Source organism: Scyliorhinus canicula, chromosome 7 (genome assembly GCF_902713615.1).
Source record: "Scyliorhinus canicula chromosome 7, sScyCan1.1, whole genome shotgun sequence".
Classification (NCBI taxonomy): domain Eukaryota; kingdom Metazoa; phylum Chordata; class Chondrichthyes; order Carcharhiniformes; family Scyliorhinidae; genus Scyliorhinus; species Scyliorhinus canicula.
In genome coordinates, this window is record NC_052152.1 from 117,046,514 (window position 1) to 117,062,156 (window position 15,643).

The following is a 15,643-nucleotide window of genomic DNA, read 5'->3' on the forward strand; positions in this document are numbered from 1 at the left end:
GAGGTGGCAAAATATACTGTAGACATCATCAATCCTCCCAGCCCCAACTCTCATTTGGGCAAACACCCTCGTGCTTTTGTCACTTCCTTTAACGTTGTCCCTTCTGTCATGTATCAAACACCCCTTTTACTTCCACAATTCTCTGAGGTAGCGTATTCCAAAGATTTACAACCCTTTGAGTGAAGTAATTTCACCTCATGAAGGTCCCACATGATCAGCCACTTATCCTAAAACTGTGACCCTTACTTTATGTCCACCAGACTGCTTCTCCCCTTTTCGCTATAGTGCTGTTTAGCAGGGGAGTTCCAGGATGTTGAGCAAGGTTGTCAAGGGGACCTTGCAAGTGACAATGACCCATGCACCTGTTACTCTTGGCTTTCTGGTTGTAGAGGTTGGGAGGTCGTGTTGAAGGAGCCTTCAAAAATTGCTGAAATGCATCTTATGGGCAGTGCACACTGCAGACATGATTCATTGAAGCTTAACATAGAACATAGAGCATTACAGCGCAGTACAGGCCCTTCAGCCCTCGATGTTGCGTCGTCCTGTGAAACCCCTCTAAAGTCCCTCTACACTATTCCCTTATCGTCAATATGCCTATCCAATGACCATTTGAATGCGTTTAGTGTTGGCGAGTCCACTACTGTTGCAGGCAGGGTATTCCACGCCCTTACTACTCTCTGAGTAAAGAACCTACCTCTGACATCTGTCCTATATCTATCTCCCCTCAATTTAAAGCTATGTCCCCTCGTGCTGGACATCACCATCCGAGGAAAAAGGCTCTCACTGTCCACCCTATCTAATCCTCTGATCATCTTGTATGCCTCAATTAAGTCACCTCTTAACCTTCTTCTCTCTAATGAAAACAGCCTCAAGTCCTTCAGCCTTTCCTCATATGATCTTCCCTCCATACCAGGCAACATTCCTGTAAATCTCCTCTGTACCCTTTCCAATGCTTCCACATCCATCCTATAATGTGGCGACCAGAACTGCACACAATACTCCAAATGCGGCCGTACCAGAGTTTTGTACAACTGCAACATGACCTCATGGCTCCGAAACTCAATTCCTCTACCAATAAAAGCTAACACACCGTACGCCTTCTTAACAACCCTCTCAACCTGGGTGGCAACTTTCAGGGATCTATGGACATGGACACCGAGATCTCTCTGCTCGTCCATACTACCAAGAATCTTACCATTAGCCCAGTACTCTGCCTTTCTGTTATTCCTTCCAAAATGAATCACCTCACACTTTTCTGCATTAAACTCCATTTGCCACCTGTCAGCCCAGCTCTGCAGCTTATCTATGTCCCTCTGTAACTTGTAACATCCTTCTGCATTGTCCACAACTCCACCGACTTTAGTGTCATCTGCAAATGTACCCACCCATCCTTCTACGCCCTCCTCCAGGTCATTTATAAAAATGACAAACAGCAACGGCCCCAAACAGATCCTTGTGGCACACCACTAGTAACTGGACACCAGTCAGAGCATTTCCCATCAACCACCACTCTTTGTCTTCTATCAGCTAGCCAATTTCTGATCCAAACTGCTAAATAACCCTGAATCCCATGCCTCTGTATTTTCTGCAATAGCCTACCGTGGGGAACCTTTTCAAACGCTTTACTGAAATCCATATACACCACATCAACTGCTTTACCCTCATCCACCTGTTTGGTCACCTTCTCGAAGAACTCAATGAGGTTTGTGAGGCACGACCTACCCTTCACAAAACCATGTTGACTATCTCTAATCAAATTATTCCTTTGCAGATGATTATAATTCCTATCTCTTAAGCGACCCAAGACTTTTCCCACAACAGAAGTAAGGCTCACTGGCCTATAGTTACCGGGGTTATCTCTACTCCCCTTCTTGTACAAGGGGACAACATTTGCTATCCTCCAGTCCTCTGGCACTATTCCTGTAGACAAAGATGACTTAACGATCAAAGCCAAAGGCTCAGCAATCTCCTCCCTAGCTTCCCAGAGAATCCTAGGATAAATCCCATCCGGCCCAGGGGACTTATCTATTTTCACACTTTCCAGAATCACTAACACCTCCTCCTTATGAACCTCAAGCCCTTCTAGTCTAGTAGCCTGTATCTCAGTATTCTCGTCGACAACTTTGTCTTTTTCCTGTGTGAATACTGACGAAAAATACTCATTTAGCACCTCTCCTATCTCCTCGGACTCTACGCACAACTTCCCACTACTGTCCTTGACTGGCCCTACTCTTACCTTAGTCATTCTTTTATTCCTGACATACCTATAGAAAGCTTTAGGGTTATCCTTGATCCTACCTGCCAAAGACATCTCATGTCCTCGCTTGGCTCTTCTTAGCTCTCTCTTTAGAGCCTTCCTAGCTAACTTGTAACTCTCAAGCGACCCAACTGAACCATCACGTCTCATCTTCGCATAAGCCTCCTTCTTCCTCTTGACAAGTGATTCAACTGCTTTAGTAACCCATGGTTCCCTCACTCGGCCACTTCCTCCCTGCCTAACAGGTACATACTTATCAAGGACACGCAGTAGCTGTTCCTTGAACATGCTCCACATTTCCATTGTGTCCATCCCCTGCAGTTTTCCTCTCCAGGCGTAGGAAAACTAAGGTAGGAAATATTGTTTGTTGAAGCCTAATTTTCTGTAAAGCTCATCTGTTGCATCAAAAAGTTGCTCCATCGGCAGATTTGACGATGTAGGATTGTGGAGCTGCTTGCCTAATGATAGTAGGTGGAGCAGACCATCCCCCTTCTGGATTCTTAATTCTGACAATATCGTCTTTTGTCAGTGGGTCTAATTGAATTGTATGTTTGTCATAGTACAATCTTTGTTTTGAACATTGTTCATGGATTTTCTTTACAGCAGGTAGATGATCCGGATTTTGGAATCTGATTGCTGGTAAGGTAGTCCTGAGATCTCTATTGAATAACATTTGTGCTGGTGAAAGTCCTGAAGATAAAGGAGTCACTCTGTATGACAATAAAGCTAGATGAATGTCTGACAGTGAATCAGTTGCTTTACTTATCAACTGTTTGATAATGTGAACACACTTTTCTACCGTTCCATTGGATTGAGGGTGGTGTGGAGTGGATGTCGCATGTCTGAAATTATATTTACTCAAGAATTCGGACCATTCCCAACTTGCAAAACATGGACCATTGTCCGACATTACTGTTTCCAGAATTCCATGTCTTGAGAATGTTTCTTTACATGCTTAGATTACTGAACTCGATGTTAGGTCTGGAAGTTTCATAACTTCTGGATAGTTCGAATAATAATCCATGATGAGAGCATAGACACGACCATTTGCGATCACTACTTTTGTCCAAGAAGATGTGATTAGTTTGTGCTGTTGAAGACTGTCCTTGCATTGTGCAGGTTGGTGTCTTTGACAGGTTTTGCAGGTTATTACCTGTTTATCCCTGGCCAGTAGACTGCCTGTCTTGCTCTTCTTTTACATTCTTTTACATTTACATGAGGTGTCCCTCGTGAATGTTCTGCAAAATTTTGGATCAAACACTTTGCGCTATGATAATTTGATCTTGTCTTAACAATAAACTATTAACTATTTTAAAATCTGTTTGTATATTGCGGTATTGAGGACAACGCCCTTTCGGCCACCCAAGTTGTAGATGGTGCATTACCCTCTGAAGAGTTGCGTTCTTCTTCGTTTCTTGCTTTATTAACTGCAGGTTTTCATCAGATGCTGGTATTCTCCATGCATAGTTGAGCCTGAGCTTTCATATCTCTTATGAATTCCATTGGTGTGCTCTCTGTGGCAATGGAACTTGATAGAGTTCACAAACCAATGAGATGTCCCAGTCAGTCAGTTGTGTGACTCGAGATATAATACTTTGTGATTGCCGTCAGTCACGTTTTAGTTTTAACCTTTCTCGCAAAGGAGCAGGAATTGTCCGAGGCGGATGAATTACTGGCTTGACATCCTTCCTGAGTAAAATTTTATACTGGAACGGTAATGTGCCCATGCCTCTGAATACATCAGGGTACTGTTGTAAGATTTGCTGGATTTCTTCATCCACACTTGATGTATCTTGAGTTGTTGTATATTCTTTTTACAAGCTGCAAGGCTTTGCAAGCTTGTGCACCTAACAATGAGGATTTTTCATTGCTAACGATTTCAAATCATAATGTCTTCTTAAGTCTTTTGTTGGTGACTTTCAGATGGCACCATCCCATTGAAGTGACCTGATTACCATTGTAGTCCTTCAGTCTACAGCAGCTGTAAGCATCTCATGTTCTCCTGCAATCTTACTGAGATCCAAACTTGACAGTAGATTTGCTGAAGCTCCTGTGTCAAGTTTAAACATTCCGGGACAATTGTTACTTTGAACTACAGAATTCCATTCATTGCTAGTGTTGATTCGATGATGGTTGCTTGTCGTTGCTTTAGGTTACTCACATTTTTCAATGATTCCCACAAGAAATGTATTTTCCAGTGAGAAGTTGTCTTCCTCTGATGAATAATTCTCTTTGGTTTTCTTCTCCGCTGAATCCACTCTGAACGTTGATGTTCCTGTGTTTATGATTTGGAGTGTGAAATTGGAATGAAGATGTACATTGTGATGCATAATGATTCAGTTTTCCACACTTCAAACATTGTTTGCCTTGAGCTGGACCTTTCCTAGTTAAGTGGACGGTTCCACATCGGTAACACGTCATGACATTGTCTTTCTGACGCATGAGACAATTCCACGCATGCGCAAACCAGTTTTCTTCAGTGCGCATGTGCAGGTTCGAGTGTGTCCACGCAAGACAGCTGCCGTCCGATACGTGCGTCTTCATTGATTGCGACACCATTTTTACACACTGAACCTCGTGGTGGATTTTCACGCCTTTTTCACGGTTACAGTATTCATTGTACTGGTTTATACTTTGTTCATGTGCTAAACATTTTCTGTGGCTATTTGCAATGTAAGATCTTGCTGTCTTAATAATCTCTCTCTTAATTTTTCATCATGTATGCCATACACAATTTGATCACAGATTAGCGAGTAATGCAATGCTGCATAGTTACAAGATTGTGCTCGTATTTCTAAATCGGTGACAAAGCTTGCAAATGATTCCCCATTTTTCTGCATTCTTTGCCGAATCTGAATCTTTAAAAATTTCATTTGTTTGAATTTTGCAGTGGTCATCAAATTTACTGAATATAACGTCAAATTTGCATTTGTCCTGACCTTCAGAGTAGAGAAATGAATTATATATTTTAATTGCATGCTGTCCTGCCATTGATAAAAGCAACAAAATCTTCCTTGCATCAGTAGCGGTGGTTAAATCAGTAGCTTCTAGGTAAATTTGAAACTGTTGCTTGAACAATTTCCAATTGGAATTAAGATTACCGGTTGTCTTGAGTTGACGTGGAGCTTGTGCGTGGTCCATCGAGGTGATTTTCTGCGAAGGCTCCAATTGCTGCAAACTTTCCCCAGTTGAATAGATGCTACTAATTTGTTGTTTTCTTGAATTTTCTAATCTATCTAGTTAGGTTTTCTGAAGCCAAGACCTGGTACCATGTTACATTACATGGAGTACTATTTTGTTACTCATTTGCTTTCTGCCAGAATGGTCGTATGCTTGATGTTCAATAACACTTCAAATAAAGCAAACACTGTTTATTGAGGAACAATTATAAATTAACTATGAGTTTGTTCACTATTCCACAACTATAATTGAAGATTAGATAAATAAGATTAATTATATATAATGTCTAACTACACTTGCTCACCAAGCTGTATCTCTGTTCACTCGTCACTCCTGATACGAAGAGACGGGAACCCTCTCCAAGTGTAGCTTCTATACATAGATACATATATATTTGGGGCAGCACGGTAGTACAAGTGGATAGCACCGTGGCTTCACAGCACCAGGGTCCCAAGTTCGATTCCCCGCTGGGTCACTGTCTGTGCGGAGTCTGCACATTCTCCCCGTGTCTGCGTGGGTTTCCTCCGGGTGCTCCGGTTTCCTCCCACAGTCCAAAGACGTGCAGTTTCATAGAACAGTACAGCACAGAGCAGGCCCTTCGGCCCTCGATGTTGTGCCGAGCAATGATCACCCTACTCAAACCCACGTATCCACCCTATACCCGTAACCCAACAACCCTCCCCCCCCTTAACCTTACTTTTTAGGACACTACGGGCAATTTAGCATGGCCAATCCACCTAACCCGCACATCTTTGGACTGTGGGAGGAAACCGGAGCACCCGGAGGAAACCCACGCACACACGGGGAGGACGTGCAGACTCCGCACAGACAGTGACCCAGCCGGGAATCGAACCTGGGACCCTGGAGCTGTGAAGCATTTATGCTAACCACCATGCTACCGTGCTGCCCCCTCGGTGGATTGGCCATGCTAAATTGGCCTTAGTGTCCAAAAAAAAGGTCAGGAGAGGTTATTGGGTTACAGGGATAGGGTGGAAGTGAGGGCTGAAGTGGGTCGATGCAGACTCGATGGGCCGAAAGGCCTCCTTCTGCACCGTATGTTCTATGTTCTATCTGGTGCTGCCATCTAGTGGTTATCTAGCACTTACTTACAGATGTTAACCCCTTACATACCTGCAGATATACAGATCACTACACCCCCCCCCCCCCCCCCCCCCCCATAGTTCTGGACTCCACACAGACAGTGACCCAAGCCGGAATCGAACCTGGGACCCTGGAGCTGCGAAGCAACAGTGCTAACCACTGTGCTGCTGTGCAATAAGGCATAAATTTAAGTGGGTTTAATTTCATGGTTCTGTGTAAAAAGAGTCAAACTCTAGCTGGATTCATGTCAAACAAAGGTGTTTGCATGTGCGGGAGAGGTCACTCTCTGAGGAACCAATACTCGCTTTCATTACTCCTTTCCTGTTTAAATAACTATAGAAGCTCTTGCTCTCTGTTTTTACTTTTCTTGCAAGCTTCCCCTCATACTCCAGTTTCTTTCTCCTGATTAACATTTTAGTCATTCTCCACCATTCTTTATATTATGACCAATCATCTGACCTGACACCCATCTTTGCACATTTATATGTTTTTCCTTAAGTTTGATGTTTTCCTTAACTTCTTAAGTTAACCATGGATGGTGGGTCCTCCCCTTGGCATTTTTCTTTATCGTAGGAATATATCTATTCTGAGTATTCTGAAATGTCCCCTTAAACGTCTGCCATTGTTTCTCTATCAATGTATACCCTAGTCTAATGTGCCAGTTTTTTAAACTAGCTGAGCTTTTACATACTCGTCCTTTCTTAAGTTTAAAATAATAGTGTTAGACCCACTAGTGTCCCTTTCAAACTCAATGGAAAATTCAATCAGATTGTGGTCACTGCTTCCTAGGTGTGTCATCATTCTGAAGTTATTAATTAATCCTGTCATGTTACATGATATCAAGTTTAATATAACCGACTTCCAGTGACGGCCATGGAGTGAGTGGTTGCACATTTGGTGGCACCCACTCGAGGTGGAATTTTCTCGTCCTTCCCCACCCGATTTGAGGAGTGTTTGCTGGCGAATGGTGTATAAGCACTGATGGAATGCAATACTCCTCTGATGGGGCCGGTTTATGGCTAACCAGGTGAGGAGTGTAACAGATAAGAGGCAGCAGCTTGAGCATGAGAATAGTCAAGGTGCAACACAGAGAAAGTTGATGGAAGGCGCTGGGGCACGTTGCCTGCCCAGTGGCCCACAGAGCAGTTTGCGAACTTTTTAAACAACAAGTTCCAGCAGCAGAGGAAGGAGGCCTGAGAGGACCTGGCGAAGGTGCTGGAGCCACTGAGGGCGGTTATCGAGAGAGTGGAACAGAGGTTGGAAGTGTAGAGCCTGGCATTCCTGAAAGTGGAGGGGCCGATGGGGGAGCACAAAGACCAGCTGGCCTTGCTGGAGGCGGGGATGGTGCTGGTGGCAGATAACCACAAGGGGTTGAGAGAGAAGTTTTAGGACCTTGAGAATTACTCCAGGAGGCAGAATGTCTGGATCGTGGGGATGTTTGAAGGGGTCGAAAGAATGCCGGCTGCTAAACATGTGGCAAATATGCTGGAGAAGCTGATGGGAGATGGGGGTCTTTGACTGTCCCCTCAAGGTGGATCGGGCGCACAGGGCATTGAGGCGGAGGCCGAAGGCTGGGTAGCCGCTGAGGGCAATGGTGGTGAGGTTGCATCACTTTCTCGATAAGGAGAAAATCATGAAATGGGCGAGGCAGATGAAGTGGTGCACCTGGGAGGGGAGCGAGCTGTGAATATACCAGAACCTGGGTGTGGATTTGGTCAAACGGCAGGCTGGTTACAATCGGGTCAAGGATGCCATGGACAAGGAGGGAATGAAGCTTGGGGTGTTGTTTCCTGCTCATATGTGGGTCACAGGATCAGGAATTGTATTTTGATATGCCGGAGGACGCGAGGGAGTTTATGAGAGACCATGGCCTGGGAGGAGTCTGAGGACACTGAACTGTTGAGATGTTAAATGTGGGGAATTTGGGTTCACAGGATGGGTGGACTGGTGAATATAAGGATAATGGCAGCGGAGAGGGTGAGTGTGCTTTCTTCAAAAACTAAAATAAAGAAATAATCTTTACTATCACAAAAGTAGGCTTACATTAACACTGCAATGAGGTTACTGTGAAAAGCCCCTAGTCACCACATTCTGGCGCCTGTTCGGGTACACAGAGGGAGAATTCAGAATTCTCAGCTGATACGGAAATTGAACCCCCGCTGCTGGCCTTGTTCTGCATCACAAACCAGCTGTCTAACCCACTGAGCTAAACCAGCCCTATGTTTAGGTTTCAGGGTGTGGGTGGTCACGGGTGGATTTGGGGAAAGGGTGTAGGCACAGGCCCGGGGTGTGGTACCATGCTAGCTGGTTGGCTAGTTAATGGGAGTGAAGTGGGGTGTTGGCAGGAGGAGGGAGTGGGGGAGAGTTGATGATTTTTTTTTGTTTGGTTATGGGGGTAGGGGAGGGTTGTGGAGGGATGCTGACGTGGGAAATATTGGAGTGGCGCGGTTGGGTAAGGGGAAATGGCGGCGGACCTCTTGAGGAGGGACCAAGGAGTGCGAGGTAAGGCCCATGGGGGAGCTTGGTAAAGAAGGGACATGGCTGACCGGCAAGGAATGGGGGGGCGGGGAGCACCCCCAACTCGGTTAATTATGTGTAGTGTGCAGGGGTTGAACGTGCTGGTTAAACGGTTGCGTGTTTTTCCACACTTAAGGAGTTAGAAGACGGAAGTCGTCTTTCTTCAAGAGACAAACTTGAAGCTGGGGGATCAGACAAGGCTGAGGAAAGGGTGGGTGGGGCAGGTATTCCACTTGGGGTTGGATTTGAAGACAAGGGGGGGTGACAGTGCTGGTTAACAAGAGGGTGGCCTTTGAGGTTGGCAGTATCGTGGTCGACATGGGGGGCAGGTACGTTATGGCTAGTGGGAAGTTGAAGGGGATGCCTGTGGTGCTGGTGAATGTTTATGCCCCAAACTGCGATGATGGGGATTTTGTTCGGTGAATTTTAGGGAAGATTCCAGTCCTGGACACGCATTGGCTGATTATGGGGGGAGATTTCAATACGGTTCTGGATCCTAGGTCAGACCAGTCATGCCCTAGGTCCCTGAAAGTTTTGGCTACTGTGAAAGAGTTAATGGGGTTTATGGAGCGTATTTTTCACATGCGCACCTGTTGTACTCCCGGATAGATTTCGTTGTAGGGGATAAGGCGCTGCTGGCGGGGGTGGATGGCTCAGAGTATTCGGTGATTGTGCTTTCTGACCACGTGCCGCACTGGGTGGATCTACAAGGGGAGGCTCAGCGGCCACAGTGGAGGCTGGATTTGAGATTGCTGGCGGAGGATGAGGGTAGCCATTAGAATTTGAATGGAGCTGAATAATACAGGGGAGATCATGGCCTCCACACTGAAGGCGGAAGTAAGAGAAGAATTTATTTTGATTCGGGCACATTGGGAGAGAGTGGACCGGGAGGAGAGGCTAAGGTTAGTTGAGGACATTGAGTGTGGACCGGAGATATCAGTTGGTGCCAGAGGAGGCGTTCCTAAAGGAGAGGCTGCAGAAGGAGTTTGGCATGGTGTCCTCGGGGAAGGCAGTAGGGCAGTTGCGGAGGGCCAAAGGGACGGTCTATGAGTATGGAGGAAAAGTGAGCCGGATGCTCGTGCATCAGTTGAGGAAGCGGAAGCAGGTGGCGAGAGAGATTGGAAGGGTGAGGAATGAGAGAGGCATGGTGGTGTCAGAGTCAGAGGGATTGAATGGGGTCCTTGCCTAAGGGAAACAGGTTCAGGTACCTGTAGGCGAGGGACTTTGTTAGAAAAGAAGTGCTGTCCTTTCCAGTGTTGCAAGACAAGTTGTTGTCCCAGGATGACATTGAGCAGTGGAGAGTGGCGGATATACATGGAGAGCTGATGGATAGATAGGATGCGCCAGTGGAGGAGGTCAAACTAAGTGGGAGGAAGAGCTGGGGCTGGAGTTTGGAGCCGGGGTGTGGACGGAAGCCCTGTGCAGAGTGAATGCTTCCTCATCGTGTGCGAGGTTAAGCCTCATCCAATTTGAGGTGCAAAGGGCCCAGAGGACAATATCGAGGATGAGCCGGTTTTGTTCGGTGTGGAGGATAGGTGTGGGAGGTGTGCCGGGGGCCAACGAACATGTTTAGGTGTTCTGGGCGTATCCGAGATTGAGGGGAGTTATGGAAGGGATTTTCAGATGTAATTTCCGGAACTTTGTAGGGGTGCCTCCGAGTCCAGAGGTGGCGATAATCAGAGTGTCAGAAGATCTGGGAGTTCAGGTGGGGAGAGAGGCTGATGTCTTGGCCTTTGCTTCCCTGATAGTCTGGATGTTGTGTTTGGTCCCTTGTACTTTTAAGATGAACTCACCAAACACTTTGATCTGTCAAACCAAGATCCTTTTATTGTGTCTTGTGCAGGGCCGGCTCAAGGTACCGGCAACTCGGGCAGTCGCCCGGGGCGCCATGTGCTAGGGGGCGCCATCAACGAGTGCGTGACCAGCGTCAGAGACCTGCCGACAGAGAGAACGGCCCGCCGATCGGTGAGTCCCGATCATATACCAGGTCGCTCCGGCCCCGACCCTGCCCCACCCCGCCCCCGACCCTGCCCCACCCCGCCCCCGACCCTGCCCCCCGCCCCCGACCCCGCCCCCCCCGCCCCCGACCCGACCCCCCCCCTTCCCCGACCCAACCCCCCCTTCCCCGACCCGACCCCCCCCCCGACCCGACCCGACCCCCCCTTCCCCGACCCCCCCTTCCCCGACCCCCCCTTCCCCGACCCCCCCCTTCCCCGACCCGACCTCCCCCTCCCCGACCCCCCCCCCTTCCCCGACCCGACCCCCCCTTCCCCGACCCCCCCCTTCCCCGACCCGACCCCCCCCTTCCCCGACCCCCCCCTTCCCCGACCCCCCCTTCCCCGACCCGACCACCCCCCCCCTTCCCCGACCCGACCCCCCCCCCCCCCCCGCCCCGAAGGGCGCCGAAGTTTAGCTTGCCCGGGGTGCCAGCAACCCTAGGGCCGGCGCTGGTCTCGTGCAGTAGTATGGCAATCTGATACAAAGCACATTATCATCCAGTCTTGCTATTCCTCTGGAACTTACACCTTCTGCTGACCTGTTACATGTATGTCTTATTACCCTCTATCTCCTGTTCTTCTGGAGATGTCCAGATGAGCCTCTCACTATATTAATGTTCCCGGACACATGACCTTGGACTTGAGACCACACGATGTGTCTGTACTGCTACCTGCTAGTTGCAGGTCTCACACCATCCAGCTATGATATGGCCCATAGGCATATTACCACACCGGAGATGGATGTTATTGAGCTGGTGGGACTCGGAACTGCCAAAGGCGAGCGTATGGGTGAGTGACCTGCAGAACCTGATAAAAGCTTGGTTCGTCATACGTGAAGTGGAAGAGGGATTCACCCTGAGGTGGGAGCCGTTTATCGACTTCTTTAAAGTGAATTAAGGCATCAGAGGTAGGTGGAGGGCACTATGGAGGTTTTGTTTGTTTGGGGAGTATTAGAGAAAGGGAACAAAAAACAAGGAGGTGGGCTTGGGGTGACAGAAGGCCGAGGGGTGGAGGGTGGGGGTGTGGGGGAGATGGGGCGGTTGAACTGTTAGTTTTGTTACCCAATGCCGAGGTTTGGCTTGTGTATTTTTGTATATATGAAAAGTGCCTTCAATAAAAATATTTCGAAAAAAAAAGTTTAATATGTGCTTTTGGTTTGTTTCCAGAACGTGCTCCGCCAAGAAGTACAGAATCATAGGGCTCAATCTAACAGAACAATTTCTAAGTGTGGTAGCAAGCGAGAACCGCCAGGTGTTTCCCGACAGCCGACCAGCAAAGCATCATCGGTATCTAACATTAATTAGGGCACTTAATGATGCCCCACCGGCTTCATGCCAGAACAGATTGTCCCGCCAGCTGATTTGCCTGGACCGCACTCGGCTACTCCCCACTAATAAGAGGGAACAGCTCTTAACCCGATCCTGCAGAGCAAACCCCAGATGGCACAGAGCCTTGCCACTTAGGAGACTTGCACCACATTTCGGTGATGCCCGCCTGGCCGAACCATTGGGTAGGTGGAGTCCAGGCGGGATACCCTGTTCCCCCCAGGGGTTGGAGAATCAGCCACAATGCAGTCAGCGGAGCCTGGGAGGCAGTCAGCACAGGGAGTGTCACTAGGATGCCTGCTACTCACTGCCGTAAGAAGCTAAATGACCTCCATCGGCTGCATGGGTAAGTTGGCATCGGCCATCTGGCAGCGGTCCCGCCTGCCACCCCTGGCCACCCCTGGCCACCCCCCCTCTACCCCGATGCCCCTTATGATCCTACGGATAGTACCGCACAATATCGCGCCTGTGCCCCAGCACATCCTGGCACCCACCTGCACATCCCATCCATGCTCAGCAGCGGTGCCCATGCCTGACCCACGCCATAACCCTCCCGCCCCGTGATGCATGATGCGTGTGGCCCACAATGCTCTCTCTGTCCCCGCAGGAGAAGTTGGCCCACAACAGACGGGAAATGGCCCAGACAGGTGGCGGGGTGCCGTACATCAGAGTCCTCACTCCCTACGACGAACGGGCCCTGGAGATTGCAGGGGTGGCCGAGGATAGATTAATCACTGAAATCAAAATTGGCCTGTGCCGCAGAGTCGATGATCCATCAGTTGCCACCCAGAGTTTTTGGGAGTTGTTCATGCCAGACATAATGATCCTTCCCTCCCACTAACCCCATTTTCCACCCGATGGTGTCGGCCCATCCGGGATACAACCCGCTCCGCTGCCAACCAAGGGAACACCTCGGAGGAGAGCTTCAAGGATGCCATTGTCGAGGTGTCACAGCTGCAATCCCCACCCTCCACCAGTGCAGAGACACACACCTCGGTGGGCAAAGGTAGGGGCCAGGCTTCTGGAGCACGATCTGGTGAGCACCAGACAGTTGCTGATGCTCATCAGGTAGAAGCAGGAACACCCTGGGGGACAGTCTGACGTCTGCTGGATCCCAGGACTCAGCTGGGTCCGAGTCAGATGCTGAGCCGCTGAACCAGGTTATCCTGGTGCTGATGCAGACATTTGGGTGCGGCTGTAATATTCAGAGGGAGGTGTCAGTGACAAGCTAGCCAGTCCATAGCAAATTGGTGGAGTCCCAGAGGCTATGGCACCGGCAATGCATGGCACCGAGACCAAGACTGCGAAGGTGGCAACTGCAGTGGAGAGTCTGGAGCATGACGTCAGCAGCATGAGTGGTGGTGTCCAAGGGGTTGTTCAGTCATTGACAGCCATGGCTGAGGGCCTTGACAGCACATCCCGGTGGCTGGGTGACGTGTCCCTGATGCAGGTGGGCCTAGCCAAGGTGCTGTGGAGCATGCCCCAATCTCAGGTGGATGCTCCAGAGCAGATCCCAGCTGCTGAGGACCGTGTCCCAGATGCAGGTGAACATTGATGAGGCTCTGCAGAGCGTGGCTCGGTCACAGAGGGGTATTGTGGGCATTGACACCAAGGTGTAGACAATAGGGAGTTGCCAGGGCTGGCAGAGACAGATGACACAGGGGCCTCTGGAGCTCAATCCAACTGTCCCTGCATCCCAAGGTGACCCCCAGGGCTCTACTGGCACCAGCCAGAAGGAGGGATCTCTGGAGCCGACCTGGAGCTGCCCTATAGGGAGATAATGGCGGTCACCAGCTCTCTTGATTCCTCTTGACAATGGCGCATCTTGGTCTCTCGAGTCCTCCAGCCCTTACGGCGGCATGTCTTAGGGTGGCATGTGCCACCGGCAAGTCGACCGGGGCCCTCCGGGTCCAGGCCCTCTAGAGCACACATACCAGGGGCATCAAAGGCCACAGGGCACGCTAAGCAGCAGGCTGCCCCATCTCTGATGTGCATCCGGGACACACACCGAGACTTAGGACAGAGCACAGGAGGCTAAGAAGATTGAGGATCACTGAGAGGTACTGGGGCGGCGGGGGCACCACTATTGTTACCTAGGGACAGTTACGGTTATGATTGTGCACCATTAAAACATGTTACACCCGAGACATGTGAAGCCTCTGTATGTTATTCTGTCTGCATCCCTCTCCCCCAGTTGCCCACCTCCCCCGATCTCTGCCCCCCGTCCCCTGCCCCCCAGGCACGGTGGTCCTAGTTCTGGGCCCCTGCCCAAGGCATATCACATGCAGGTGATGGATGTGAGTACAACTATGCCTCAACTAATAAAGGCAAGTATCCTATCTGCCTTCTTAACCACCTTATCCACCTGTTCTGCTGCCTTCAGGGACCAGTCGACGTGAACCCTAAGGTCCCTCTGGTCCTGTGTACTTCCTAGCATTCTAGCATTCATTGTATGTTTCATTGCCTTGTTAGTCCACCCAAAATACAGCATCTCACACTTTTCAAGATGAAATTCCATTTGGCTCTGTTCTGCCCATCTGACCAGCCCGTCTATTTCATGCTGTAATCTCAAGCTACCTTCCTCGCTATTTACCATCCTGCCAGTTTTTGTGTCATCTGTGAACCTACTGATCATACCTTCCACATTTCCGTCTAGATCATTAATATACACTACAAACAGCAAGGGACCCAGCACCGATTCCTACAGAAGACCACTAGATACAGGCATCCAGCTACAAAAACAACCTTTGACCCTCACCCTCTGTCTTCTGCCATTCAGCCAATTTTGGATCCAATTTGCCAAATTTCCCTGAATCCCATGGACTCTTACCTTTTTGATCAGTCTCCCATGAGGGACCTTGTCAAAAGCCTTCCTCAAGCCCATGTAGACTACATCAACTGCACTGCCCTTATCTACACGCCCAGTCACCTCTTCAAAAAATGTAATCAAATTTATTAGACATGATCTCCTCCTGACAAAGTCATGCTGACTATCCTGACTAACCCTTGACTCTACAAGTGGAGATTAATTCTGTCCCTCCGAATTTTTTCTAAACATTTCCTAGACTCACTGGCCTGTAATTATCTGTTTCTCCCTCCTTCACTTCTTGAACAATAGTACCACATTGCTGCCCTCCAGTCCTCCAGCACCTCTACTGTGGCCAGAGAAGATTTAAAAATTGGCGTCAGAGCCCCTGTAATCTCTCCCTTGCCTCAAACAGCAGCCGAGGCTGCATCTCATCTGGGCCTGTGGGTTTATCCACTTT